The sequence below is a fragment of the Equus quagga genome, chromosome 2 (genome assembly GCF_021613505.1).
Source record: "Equus quagga isolate Etosha38 chromosome 2, UCLA_HA_Equagga_1.0, whole genome shotgun sequence".
Classification (NCBI taxonomy): Eukaryota; Metazoa; Chordata; class Mammalia; order Perissodactyla; family Equidae; genus Equus; species Equus quagga.
This window is the reverse complement of record NC_060268.1, coordinates 680,443-695,085: the sequence shown is the minus strand read 5'-3', so window position 1 is coordinate 695,085 and position 14,643 is coordinate 680,443. Positions and strand designations below refer to the sequence as shown.

Below are 14,643 nucleotides of genomic sequence, written 5' to 3'. Positions count from 1 at the left end.
GCTGCACTGTGCATGGGGTCGTAGTTGTCAGCAGTGTCCTGTACATTCATACAGCAGGCCGCACCATGCATGGGGTTGTAGTTGTCAGCAGTGTCCTGTACATTTATACAGCAGGCTGCACTGTGCATGGCCTTGTGGCAGTCAGCAGTGTCATGTGGCCTAATTGTGTGGGCAGGTGTCAGCGGTTCAGGAGCCACATGGCAGAGAGTTCTCAGTCCTCATGGGTGGATGTGGCAGCTGAATGCAGGTTGTCTCTGAGGAATCCACTCCTTTGCATGGTCCATACAGGCATCCAGGGTCCTCCCAAAGGGCATCCTTGCATATCCTGTTCTGACCTGTCCTCCATGGATTTCTCCAAAATCCAACATTACTCTAGGTCCCTCCTTAATAAATGATCCCAATCCATTATCTTAGTATTAAGGAGAAAGTAATCTGATGTTTACACTTTAAAAGCAAAGTTTATTGAATGAAATTAATCTTGGATTGTTGACCTCTGTGAAGACCATGTTCTTAAGCCCCTCGCCCCACCATCAGAAGACTATGGGTTAGCAACTTGTGGTCCCACTTGGAAATGTCACAGTTTGGGGGAAGATTGAGCTAAATTCTGAGTTAGGACATCTGCCCTCTGAATCTAGATGCCTCTTTTGAGGTGGAGTCCCTCTGCAAGAGCCATTGACCGCAGCCACCTTCCCAGGGTGTCAGGAGGATGTGGATGAGTCTAGCTGTCCATGTGTGACTACAGAGGGAAGAAATTACTGTGACGGTGATTCCCTTATATGAACAGCAGCACTGATCTCTCAGGCTATCAATGTGGTCTTTCTCCTGTGGCCTCTCATCCTAACCCTGTGTATGTTTAATCATTGAGGGCTAGACTATGAAATTGAGTACAAGCAGGCAGTTCCTTTTGACGATCCCTTCGGCCCTGGAAGGGACCTTCTTAGAGCTGGAGCCTGCTGTGGCCCAGCACTGGAATGTGTTGTAAACCACCAGTGCTAAGAGGGCAGGAACAAGTGGCTGAAGCTGTCAGTCAAGTGTTTAAGTAACAGCGCTATGCGCAAATAGCATAGGCTTATAAAGAAAGATTATGTTGAATTTGACAATAGGTTCGAGTGGTTTTTGAATGACTTCAACCTAATGTTGACCTGATGAGCTTCAGAAAAATAGTCCTGCTCTAAAGAGCAGTCACTTCCCAGGAGGGGAGCTTCCCACGTTAATGGATGTGCCAACTTTATTCATTGAAAATGAAGGTCACAGGCTTCTGAATGACGCCTATGATCCTTCCAGGCTATTTTAATTGAGCTTTTCAGTATCATGATTCATTGAAAAGAAAAAGGAAGAAACCAGCATAGACTCATGTTTTGTGTGTGTGAGGAAGGTTGGCCGTGAGCTAACATCTGTTGCCAACACTCCTCTTTTTGCTTGAGTAAGATTGTCACTGAGCCAACATCTGTGCCCATCTTCCTCTGCTTTATGTGGGACGCTGCCTCAGAGTGGCTTGACAAGCAGTGCTAGGTCCATGCCTGGGATGCAAACCTGTGAACCCCGGGCCGATGAAGCAGAGTGCACGAAACTTAACCACTATGCCACCAGGCTGGTCCCCCAGCATAGACTCGTTTTTAGCCTTATCCCAATTGAAAAAAAATTAGTAGTACATTGAATTCATCTTTCTTAGGAAATCTGATCTTGTAGAACGGTCCTGACGTTAAACCATTTTCTAAAATGGCCAAAACCAAAGATTCCTACTTGGGTCTGTTTCATCAGCCTTCTGGGGCCCAAGTCTGGCACCAGTTGCTCCTTCAATTTCAAGCTGAGTTGAGAAATGATAATTTGAGAAGCATAGACCCACTGCAAAGTACATGTCCATCACACACTTCCACATTGCTACCCTGCCCCAGCCCCATGTACACAGGGTCCATCATCTAAAAATGGATATTGTGCTTTCTTGTCAGAATGTAAGTATTAAGCAGAGATTGCTTGGATGTGGGGACTAGTGGAGATAAGTCAGGGATTCGATCGAGGACTCAGCCAGGTGGACAATACATCTGTGTCCAGGAGTCAGCTGTGCGGTACCAGGAGCCAGAGAGTGCAAGGTGGCAGGAGCGTTGTTCAGGCCACACGGCACCCTGAGATCGTCATCTGGCCCGAGTATGTGCACCCTGGAGACCCAGTTTCATGAAAATCCTGGAGCCAGACTAGTTCAGAGAAAGCAGGAGTGCAGGTTGATGGTTCGTGGTGACTGCATGAGACCCTGAAGTGTTAGCTTAGACAAAGCTTCTCCATTTTACCTCTTACAAAGAACCTCCTAGCCATCCTCTCCCTACTCTCTCTCCCCAACCCAAGTGCAGTGTCTGTGCAGTGCATATAAATCGTAACGGGCTGGGAAGACGTTACTGAGACGACTTGAGTCAGTGCAGGCTTTCCTCCAGCACAAGATCTTATAGCCTGAGTTGAGTTAAACACAGAGGACTAATTAAGAAACGCAATTTGCATTATAGTGACCTTGGGTTGTTCTGGTTACTATTGCTGCATAACAAGCCACCCAAAAACTCAGTGGCATAAAATGACCATTTATTATTCTCTGGGACTCCACGGGTCGAGAGCTCAGACAGGATGCAGCAAGGACAGCGTGTCTCTGCCCACATGTTTGGGACCTCAGGTGGGCAGGCTCGAGGGCTGGGGTGACTTGAAGACTGGCGGCTGACGTGATCCTGAGGCTTCCTTCTGACATGTCTAGTCGTTGACTCAGCTAGTCATTGAGCTCAGCAGGCTGCTGACTAAAGTGCCAAGCAGCCATTCCAGCACGATGGTCTCAGAATAGCCAGCCTGCTTACATGGCGGCCAGCTCCTCCAAGAGCCAGTGTCCTGGGAGAGCCAGGAGGAAGCCACACGGCCTTTTCTGACGCAGCCTCATCCAGCGTCTGTTCCACAGTAAGGGAATTATTGCTTACAGCCCAGACGCAAGGGGAGGAGTCATAGATCCCACCTCTCCATGCGTCAGAGAAGGGTTATGAGTGCTTTAAAATCACGTCGTTCATAAAAATCAGAACTGTCATGAACAAGAGCCATAGTGGAAAAGGAAAACTACAGGGGTTCATACAACTTTGGTTAAATGAGTGTCTCAGTGACGATAAGGACGGTGAAGACGGAGGAGGCGTCTGAGAAGGTCTGTGACCATACCGGTGACGACTGAAACGCTTAAAATGATCGAGCTAGGAAAAGGCCAAGTTTGTTCACAGGGATGAAGGTTTTATAACTATATGCTTAGAGATGTTTAAAAACAGCTCCGTTTTCAGAATTCCTACAAAATAACTTAGAATTGCATGTTTTAAGCTTTCTAGGTTCTAACAGACTTCGCCTCTTGAAAACAATTGTTTTATAACCAAATGTTAAACTTTGGTTGTGAAACGCCTCTTCTTGGGAATGCAGCTGTGTACGACGCGAGGCGGGAGCTCTGCTGGCGGTTTACAGCGTTATGAGGATTAGCGCACACCCACCGCAGGGCCTTACGCCTCCATCAGCATCCTGCGGCCGCGCCCAGATTTAACACTGCATTTCCTTGAGCCTCTCTCTGTGCTGTACTCATATTTGTCATCACTTTTAAACATTTAAATTCCTAGGCCTGGATAGTCTCCTTGTTCGAGCGAGAGAAAATGCGTTCGTATTGTGTTTGCTCTTGGAGGAGCTCCGTGATTTCAGCCTGTGTCAGCTCCCGTTTCCTCTCTACAATAAGGAATTTGGGAAGAAGCCTGTATAACTTTGTTTTAGACAAAATCTCTTTCTTTGCTTTTTAAATGAAGAGACTATAAAGAAATGGGGCTCTTTGAGAAGAGAGGAGGTAAAAAGGAGTGACCTGTAGGGGCCCAGGGAGATTCAGCGGCCTCTGTTTTGAGCATGGAGCTCAGGGTCCAAGAGAGAGCTGACCAAAGCCAACTCTGAGGAGGGCTAGGCAGTGCAGCAGCTTGGAATAAGGGGCAGTCTAGAGGAGACAGTTAACAGCTCTACCCCGAGGAGCAGGACAGCAGCCTCAGAAGGAGGGTCAAGTCGCTTTCTGAGGCCCCGGGGCAGCAGCCTCCCTCAGCACAAGGGAAGCACACGCTTAAACAGTCAGTCCACCTGCCAGTTACACAGCCACCTCGCTCACGGGAAGGGGTTGTATTTGCTGAAGTTGGGCACCATGTCTCTTACAGAAACATGTTTATCAACGTGTGTGATAGTTTCCAAATTAAGAATACAGGAAAAAACGTGTGTGCGCCCCCATGTATGTATCCGTAGAGAATAAAACACGCAGGGAAATTATCTTTCATAGGAGGAACAATGGCAGACCTATTCTTGTCACTTCTGATCGTGTGCTACCCGGCTTGGATTCATTTCTGTTTGTAGAGTCAATAAAAGTCCTGAGTGAAAGCTTCCGTGGAAGCTTTTATAATTCAAATGCCGTCATTCATTCCACACCCAACCTCGACTTGGCTCCTTGGCACTGCCGTGGGGCCTCCTACCTTTGTTCTGCTCGGCACATGGGCAGGAGGTGGGGCCGAGGAAGATGAAAGTTCTTGACTCTAATGCCTCACAGGACAAGTCTGACAACTTTCAGAACAATGCAAATTAAATGGCCACGTTACACGTTTTCCCCAAACTGAAATGACTTCACCGGAAGTTGTTCTGCTTCTTGTAAACTTGCCAAATACCACCGTACCCCACTGGGGCAGCTCTGCTGAGCTGTGCTCAGTTTCGCGATGCTGCTGGCACATTCCAGGTTAGCCCTCGGGTTCAAGAGTGGACGGTGTGGTGTGCGGTACACTCCCATAGGCTTCCTGCTCGAAGGCAGCCTGCGTTTATTTTTAAATGTTCAGAAAGAAACAACTCTTCTTGTTTTCTGTCTTCAGAAATGGACAGGTTTTTTGATGATGGTGCTGGGATGGTCATCCTTGTTTTGTTTGAGTCACGGAGAACCAGACATGGCCGTGGCAGGAAGGGCCCGAGAACCTGGCCCTGCCGCCCACGACGGCACAGGAGGCTGGGGACAGCTGCAGCTCCCAGGCGCCAGGCCTCAGGAGGAGGTGGCACGAGGCCCTTTCCATTGCTGTGAGCAGCATGGCTGGTTTCTCTGAGTCATTCTCTTTTATAATAGACCTCTTTTCTTAATAAGCAAAATGTTAGCTTACATTTAGACAATAGCCAGGGAAAAATCAGCTTTTCAGTTGACCTCAGTTACTGCTAAGGTTTAGCTCCTGAGTTCTGGTCACCTGTGTGAACAAGCAATTATGGATGATCCTCAAATGACGGACACATGGTTGAGTTCTGATTGGTTGAATTTGCTTGTGGTCCAGTAGGTCTGAAATTCACTCATTCCTAAGTTATAACAGCTGCTGCTGTGAAGCAATCATATGTGGATTTTACAGTTTTCATAAGTTCTGAGTTTAAAGTATTCTAAATGATTATCTGGATTTTACAAACGAAAATCTCACAGATACATCATATTCTACACGATATGCATGCTTATGTTAGCTGGAAGTGCACACATCGTATTCTACAGGATACGCACGCTTAGGTTTGCGGGAGGTACACACATCGTATTCTACAGGATATACATGTGTATGTTTGCCAAAAGTATATACATCAAAATGTTAACTATATAACTCTTGGGGTGGTGGGAATTTGGAGGATTTATTTATGTTTTGAATATATATACTTATTCTACATAAGTATCCAGTCTTTTTTTAAAAAAAAAAAAAAAAAAAAGATCTGTGGGGCCAGGTGGGGCAGCACTGCCCGCAGGTCCCCAGGGCCTTCCAGGGGCTGCTGCACTCTGCCTGACGGGCTGGTGCACTTACAGCAGCAGCCCCTGCCCCCAACACCCCTTCAGTGAAGAGTCCTCTCTTTTCATGCTCTTCCCCCAACATTATTTTACAATAGAATCGCCCTCTGTGCTAAGACAAGGTATCCCTGAAAAGAAAAAAAAAAATAAAAAGCACAGAATTTCCTTTCCTTTTCTTAAAACAGTGAGCAACTCAAATATCTCATGTAATGTTTTCTACAATGTTTCCATGTGAAGGAGTCTTACAAGTTGGCCCCAAACAGACAGGGTGAGATCGCATCCCTAAGTCAGCAAGAGGAGGTCAGAGGTAACAGGAGCATGACGACTTCTTAGTGGATCGTGAGCTGCGGTGATGAGGCGTTTGACAGCCAGGACGCCCTGGGGCCCTAGTGGACTGCAGAGCCAGCCAGAAGGGACACTGGACTCAGTCTGCCTGTGGCTGCGAGCTGACTATCAGCTGTGTACCTGGCGTGACACTGATCAGGCCGGACAAGACTTCTGAATTCAAGGACTGCAGCTCAATCCCCAGTCAGAACAAACTGGGCTCCCTCTCTTCCAGCACTGTCTGAAAACTTGGCGCACCCTGTCCTTAGGAATCTTAGAGACAGTCTAACGTGACCCCCTCATTTGAGGAACCAGAACCAGGAGAGGTAATGGGTCAGCCCAGGTTCACAGAGCTGGTTGCCGAGACAAGGCCCACTGGAACAGATAAATAAATATGGTTGGGGCAGCCAGATGAACAAACGAACAACGGTTCCGATCCAAGCGGCAGCTGGTTCCAGATCTGACACGGGCTGCTCGCTGGATCATTCGGACACTCCTTGGTTTCCTCAGCACACGGGGAGTGGCTGCCTGTCCTCAGCAGGGGCTCAGACAGACGAGCCTTCTTTGTGGGACACACAGGGCTACTTAACAGGCAAACTGGACTGTATTTCAAGTGTATAAGAACAATTCTGTTTAAAGAAAATTCTCTGTAAAATCAGTAAATTTTCTGAAAAGTAGAATGAGCAACCTCAACTTACCTGCTATATCAACCCAAATTTTTGTGCATAAAATTGGCTTCACGTGGGTCTTGATTAAGTGAACTGAAGGCGTTGATGGCGCCTGTCCTTGTATGCACACACCACCCGGTAACCCCGCGAGGATGTCCACTCTGAGTCACGGTCACAGTGCGCTTACAGGTCAAAGCTCAACTTGCTGCGTGTGTCGTCCATGACGTTTTCCTCTGTGGACCGAGAGCAGTGTTTTACGAAGTCTCCCGCTGTGTGTACGTTGTTTACCTTGCAGAAGTGGGGCTGAGAGGGCAGGGCCCCTCGCCTGATTGAACTGGCCGGGGCGGGCATTGGTCGCAGCCCCCTGTGCGGGGGCCTGACAGTACACAGCAGGGTCACAGCTCAGATGCCCACCGGGGCCAGGTCCTGACGACAGGGGCAAAGCAAGTCGGGGGGAGGAGCGAGAGGGCTTCCTTGGGCGGCTGAGCCTGGACAGCTGGTGCCCCCACACTGGGATTTTAATGTAAGATCATGCCACTTGTTAATGTTGGCAACGAATTCAAATTTGTTTTAAAACATTGCAAGCGATGTCAAGTACAGCGTTCTTTGACCCACTGCTGGCCATTTTGCGGCTTCTAGATCCCTAGAGCGATATGTGAGTGGTATTAAATTGTGTAAACTAGTGCGTTTGTTTCCTAGACGAAGCAGAGTGAAAGACCACCTACCTTTTTATACAAATCATGCATCTTTCATCTTCGTCTTAGTCGCTGCTTTCCGACAGCTGTCCACAGTGCTGATGTCACGCATCTGTGCTGCAAAGGTCATGCTAACTCTGTCCTGTCTTTTGTGATTTCTAATTACTTCACACGTGCAGGTTTATATTCAGACTTCACTGGAAACAATTCCAGGGCGAAATCATATCTATTACTTCATCTATGCCAACCTCAAAGTTCAATAAATGTTCACAGTTGATATTTTTTTCAATAAAGGAAACAGAATAGCCTTTGCTGACACACAGGTACATAGTTATACGAGAAATTAGTTTAGCATCTGGAAGTTCCTGAATTTCTAGGCCTAGGCAAGCCGACCAATTCAAGTCTGTGGGCATTCTGCCCTGCTCAGCTGGGGAGCACTGGCCTGCATCAGTTTTGAAGAAGAAAGCACTGGCAAGACAGCTATGAGTTCACTATGTCTTTTCTAGAATGAAAATACTGTGGGATGCACAGTCCAGTGGAGGTGGCGTGGTCCTTTACAGCTCTTGACTGAGAATGGGACGTTTCCTGAGTCAGCTCTCGTGTGCAGGAAACCTCCTGGGATTCAGGCATTGAGAGAATGGTAACCTAGGCTCACATTCCACATTCACAAATCCGCTCTCCGGGCCATCTTAGAGTGATCTGGAGCGGCAGAAGCATGCGCTATAATCAGCCTTAGGCCAGAAGTGGGTGTGTTGTGGGGAGAAGTGGAGCCAGCGTGGAAGCTCCAGAAGTGACTGGCCGCTCTCTTTGTCCCTGTATGGAAGGGAGGAGGGGTGGCCAAGAAATGGCAGATACCACAAGCAAGTGTTTGCGGTGTCCTGGACATTGAAGTTACTTCATGCTGCCAGGAGCAGGCTACGAAGAGAGGACAGCTGGGCCTGTGTGCCAGGCTGCCCATGAGTGTGTCTGGAGTGGGCCTAGCGTCTCGTTTGAATTGGCCAGCACCACTTGAAAGTGAAGAAGGATAGAAACAGTTCCCTCTACGGGTCCCGAAGTCCACTGAGCTGGGTGTGATGGGGACTCCCAAGGCCAAGGTGAAGGGACCAGCTCTGGCATGAATTGACACAGAATTCTCTTCCGTGCTGGGAAATACTGATAAAATACTCAGAAGGGGTTTTGCTGGAAAAGTCCTGTCTCCATCTTCCTTGTGCTCACAAACTCCACACCTATGTGCCTCTCAGATACTTACTTACAGTTCTCATAATTTCCCCATGTTATTTGGTAATCCAACAGAAGAAATAAGTCATCAAATAAACAGACCACATCATCACATTAGGAAGCAGACTTTGGAATGCAAATAATTTTTTAATGCTTTGGTTACTAAAAATAGTTCCTTAACTTAGGCAAAGAATATTTGGGTTGAGATAAACATGAATTTACATTACTTGGAATATTTAGTTGTTTCTCTGATATTATTGTCACCTTCTATTCAATAGAATTTTTTGCTAAATCATGAAATTTCCTTATTCACTTCTCAGTGTTGATCCGGTTGCATCTTCATCTGCAAAGTTGTTTAAGTTGCTAATAAAAAGTGATATGGGAAATACAACTCATATATCCTTGGGATAATAGTGTTTACTCTGTCTGAAAGTTAATGTTAACTATGATGATAGAGTAATTTATATTTCCTTTCCTGATTGCCTCTTATCTTTCTCTCAACAGCCTTCACATCCATTTTTTTCTCCTGAAGCTGCTTCTGGTTGGAAAGTCACCAAATTTCATCAGGTAAGAAATACTAGATGTGAACCTGTAAACCTTGTTTCAAAAGTTTGGAAAAGCCAAAGATGCTGTGAGCATTGGGCAAATATCTAGAACGTAAACTGGGAAAGGTCCAGTGATCTTAGAGCAGTGGTTCTGCAAGTGTAGTCCCAACAGCGCCAGTGTCAGCGCCGCCTGGGAACTTGTTAGACAGGCGGATTCTCAGGCCTCTCTTGTGCCTTCGCAAACCCTCAGGTGATTCTGATGCATACACAGTGTGAGAACCACTGCTTTAGACGGGCTTCGTGGACCAGAGGAATAGAAAATGTCTCGTCTGGACAGACGGAGTTTGATGCACTGAGTTTGATGTCTCTTCTTCCTTTCTTTTCTCCACTGCCTTTCATCCTTCCTGGAGGACTGTCCACTCCTCATCAAGCAAGCTAAAATTTGCTTCACAGGGTCATACTTCATTACAAACACACTGTCTTTATGACAACTTGAATGCTATCTAATAGGAGACTCCATCAAAACTAGGTATTGAGTAGAAGTTGTCAACTCATTAGCTGGTCTAAATCCCTTTTTAGCTTTGAGAAGGAAAGCTTCTGTCATCACAGAAGACACACTTATAAAAGGTGCCCAGCTTGTAGAATAGTTGCCTTTTACACTGAATATCCACAGGACGCTCTCGGTACAAGTGAGATTAATATTGTTATGTGGGCTGGAAATGTTGAATTGTCACCTCTGAAGTCATTTGCAAAAGGTAGTGTTGTCCAAAAGGAGCTGTTGTTCTCTTGTAGTGTTTATGTTTGTCTCTGGAATAGCCAAGATCTTGAATTCTGGTAGCCAGCCTAGATAGCTGCCCAGCGGCCATTTCACCTACAAACATCCTGGATTTGGTGTGACCCTGGGAAGACCTATGAATTACCTGCTAAACCTAAAAAGGATATATATGAGGATGTTGTCATCCTGAAATGATTGCTAAATACTGCCCCCAAAGTGCGTTTGCTTAAGGTACTGTCATCTGTGAAGGTATACCTCATTTATTTGCCATAGCAGGTGTATTTCTTGAGCAAGTAGGTATCAGAGTCTCTAAGACTCAGTCTCCCTATTTGTAAAATGGAGATAATGGAGTCTACTTGTTGGTATTGTTGAAAGAAACAATGAAGATAATCCAGGAGCACCTGGCTCAGTAAATATTAGCCATGATTAAGGGTAATTTTATTAGGAGAATCATAAATTTAAAAATGTCACATCAGATCTCACCCTGTGAAAAACAAGCACATAGAGAAGAGATCGGCCGTCTCCCCTGTGTGATTTCACCATGACTACATTGTATTTTCCGTCAAGATTTGTTGTTGCTGTCAGTTCCCTGTTCTCTCCCCTCCTAGTTCCTGGGCCTGGCCCTCCAGAAAGGGGCCAGGTGGAATCAGAGACGTGATAACATACATGATAATGTGTGGAAATCCATCATCTGTAGCCGTCTGTAGGGCTAAGAGAGCACAGGCCCCAGCCCTCAGAGCAGAACCCAGAAGGCCAGCCGGATGGCCCACGGGCAGCGTGGTAAGGTCAGGACCTGAGGACCTCGAAAGGTGGCTGCCTCCCTGGCTTCTGTCCAGCTCACAAAGCAGAGCAGGTGTCCAATTGTTAAAGATTTAGAAGAGGACGTTTCCCCAACCTTCCGTATAAGCGCTAATACAAACAGGAAAAAGCCGTATATGATTTTGGAATCTCGTTTGGCATAAGTGTAAATATTTCTCACAGAGAATATGCTGGAAAGGCACAGGTCCACATATGACAGATTACTGCATGGGTGGCTCCGGTGAGAAGGGACGCAGCGTAGGAAAGGAGACGCTTGGAAGGGAGGTATGCAAAACTTTAGGATTAAATAAGTGTCTGATTAACAAGAAATTTCTGTTTGAATTAGTGGCACAGAAAAATGAGAAACATCTGCAATCTGTGCTTATTTTGCTGGTCAGAAACACAAGTTCCCAGGTCCTTTGTTGAATTGTTTACTTTGTAAAGACACTGAAAACAAATGCCTGTGGTTGTTGAGAAGAGTGTAGCTGGATTTGGAATGCAAATGCCTCTAAGCGGCCCATTTCAGAGCTTTACTTCCTGCCCACTGAGCTTAACACTTGAGGAGTCGAAGACCCACAGGCCCCTTCGAGATTTAATAGTAAATTTTTGAAGAGAGAGAAGACCAGTTTTCTTCATATTCTTAGATAATTTTATATGATCCTTTATATGCCAACCCACCTCCCAACAAAAAATGATCATCTAAGAGAAGGGGGTCTGCAGAGACGTGGCCCACTTTTACTATGGAAGCAGCGGGATGTACAAGTGAGGTCGTTTTCCTTTATCATTTCTGAGGAAGACTCAGTTGTCCTGAACGGTTCTGAGGACAGGATAGACTGGGGGCACAGAGAGGGGCTGTGGGTTCCTCAGTGCTGCCACATGCCTTTGCTGGGGCCCACACTGGTCACCAAGGGGGAGGAAAGCAGGTGTTCCAGGCCAAGGAGGCGACCCTGTTGTGATGCTGAGGGGACGACCCCTCAGAATTAGTTCAGGCCAATGCCCTTCTGTGCCTTTTATCCCCTTAGGACTGAGCCGAGGGAGAAGGAGGAGGGACAGGAGGGAAAGGAACGTGCAGAGAGCAGAGGGAATGTCCCGAGGGAAAACAGATAGCCAGGGTAGCTCCTCCCTCGGCCACCTGCTGCTCACCTCAAGAACTTCACAAGAAAGTGAGTATGGTGAGAAGTCAGGTCTCAGGGAAGCCTTAGCCCCGACTGCCCATTAGCATGAACTGTATCAGCGAACTTCTGCTGTCATGCTGAACTCCCAGGATGCTCCTGCCAAGCCAGCCTCACACTGGTCTTTGTATTCAAGTTATGGTGATGGACACAGTCCTATGTCTTGTATTTTTTCCTTTTACTTTGGTGAGGAAGGTTGGCCCTGAACTCACATCTGTGGCCAATCTTCCTCTATGTTGTATGTGGGACACTGCCACAGTGTGGCGTGATGAGCCGTGTGGAGGTCCACACCTGGGATCTGAACCCACGAACCCTGGGCCGCCAAAGTGAAGCGTGTGAAGTTAACCACTCTGCCGCCGGGCCAGCCCCCCATGTCTTGTATTTTTTTATACCCAAGCTTTTAAATACAGGAGTGTGGCCCCCTCACCTCACAGGAGGCAAGGTGGAGGGCAGGTGACCACTTGCCAAGACTATCATTCTCATAAAAGAACCAAAGAATCACCATTTAAGGGTCAAACCACAGGCCTGCTGTCTCTCTAACCAAGTCCCCTGACCCTAAAATGACAGCTAGGAATCGTGTGGAGGGAAAAGGGGACAAGGTTGCTTTCTGTGAGGTGTTCCCAGAATCCCGCAAGAATTAGATGTTATTACATTCATCCTCCTCTTCAACCTATTGTTTATTTTCTAATTAAAACATCTCTTTAGGTAAGTTCCCAAAGAATTACTAGCCACCGTGTGACTTCACACCTTCTTTTATTTGTGCAAAAACTGCCTTGATCAGTCTTTGAGGAAGGTCCCTGCTGTGCTCGCCCTGCCCCGTCCTTGGTGGTCTTGGGGACTTCTAGCCTCTCCGCCTCGGCCCTCGTGGTTTCGGCTGAAAGGTGCCGGAGGCCCCCTACCCTCCGTCTTTCTGTTCCCTCCTCTGGATGTGCCTGGAGTTTACTGACCTGAAGTAGCCCAGCATAGAACAGGCCACAGTAAAAACTAAGCATAAATATTCACACAACCTGAAGAACTACTCTAAAGGTCCCTCTTTTCTGAGATCTACATGCATTTTGTATTATTAAAGTAAAATACAAACCTGTTGCTTTTATGTAAGATAAATTTGGCCTTTCTCGTCACAGTATGGAGCCTATAAAAATATGTCCTTTGTGCCTAGAGAGATGATGTCCATCAGCCACTCTAAATGGCTACCAGGAACCTTTTTATTAATTCTATGTTATTGTGGATAATGGCTTCAATTTTAAGATTTAATTTATTATTTAATTTTAAAATATAGCTTAAATTTTAATTTTAAGATCCAGAGACAGTCAATCTAAAGTAGAAGTTTAGAGGAAAAGCATTAAGGCCGATAAGCGATGCTACATTACCTATGGACTTGAAATGATTTTTGAAGAGACAGGCTGGGAACATGAAGCCGGCTCTGCCTGCTTTCCTTCTGGTCTTGCATCAGCTGCAGGGGGGCCACCTGGCTCCCGCCTCCTGTGCAGCTGCTCCGGGCTGAAGGAGGGGGATTTCCCCTTGGCATCCCAGGTGAGGCCTGTGCGAACTGTCCTTCCTGGGCTTGCTGGGTGCCTGTCAAATTGTTTCCATTCTTATAACATTTTGCAGAACTTTCAGCCTTCTGGTCACAAAATATTTTCTTTGTGAAGCCCTGGGAGATTTGCTCTCCCCCTCTTCACGGTGGCGGGGACTCAGAGCTTGCTCATGATTTCAACGGGATTCCACTGCCCAGACTGCAGAGCCTGCAGCCGCGCTTGGAATCTGTCTTGTCTCTGCCTTGTGTTTTCATTTGCAGGTGCCTGGAACTGTTCTCTTTCCTCTTCTCTCTTCCTCCCTCCCTCCCTCTCTGTGACAATCAGCAAGAGCTCATGAATGAGAGCTGCATCTTTTTTGCACATGAACCTATGAACCTATCAGAAGATGTTCCCAAAAGAGGCAAATCCCACCTTAATTCAGACTATTTCCCATTTGGTCACAGGTTCTTTGAGAAAGTAGATGTGCATAGAGACCCCCGTTGGCACCAGGCAGCTGGTGGCAAGTGGGTGTGGCCATGAGCCAGAGCTGAGCCTTATGGTCAGCAGTGGGCAGGGGAGCAAGCAGCAGACTGGAGACCAGGGGAGTCAGACGAGCCAGGAACCAGAGTAGGCCTGGTGCCCAAGACCAGGAGGAGGCCCTCAGGGGGAGCACTGAGACCGGGAGGAGGTGACAACACATTGAAAGGAGTTCTCTTAAAGCAACTGCAAATGTTAAGTGGGGTGTGGTTTGCCTGAAAATTCCTGTGTCTTCCAGCCTCGAGCATACTTACCTCGTCTCTTATTTTGAAACACAATGCTTTAAAAATTTTTTATTCTGTAAAATTCAACATGTGACCTCCTCTGTGACAGAGCGTCTCCTTTGTTCCCCGTAAGTGAGCCCCACCCAATGCCTCCCTCCACCTCTAAACTTGTGTCCCCCATCTTTTCTTTGACCCTCAGCCTGGGCCTCGGTGTTTCTGCTTTCCATCATCTCCATAGTCTCTAAGCGCCTAGATCCTCGCGGCCTCGGTGTTTCTGCTTTCCATCATCTCCATAGTCTCCAAGCGCCTAGATCCTCGCAGCCTCGGTGTTTCCGTTTTCCATCATCTCCATAGT

The 14,643-nt window shown here is 47.0% G+C and overlaps 1 protein-coding gene across 3 annotated transcripts in view; it reads left to right on the top strand.

Moving 5' to 3' along the window:
* FRMD6 (FERM domain containing 6) overlaps positions 1–14,643 on the top strand; it is a 199,459-nt gene that overhangs the window by 55,260 nt on the left and 129,556 nt on the right. For all 3 annotated transcript variants that reach the window (XM_046655222.1, XM_046655223.1, XM_046655227.1), the window contains exon 2: positions 9,225–9,287. The gene's annotated coding sequence lies outside the window, so the exon portion shown is untranslated. The remainder of the gene's footprint in view (positions 1–9,224; positions 9,288–14,643) is intronic.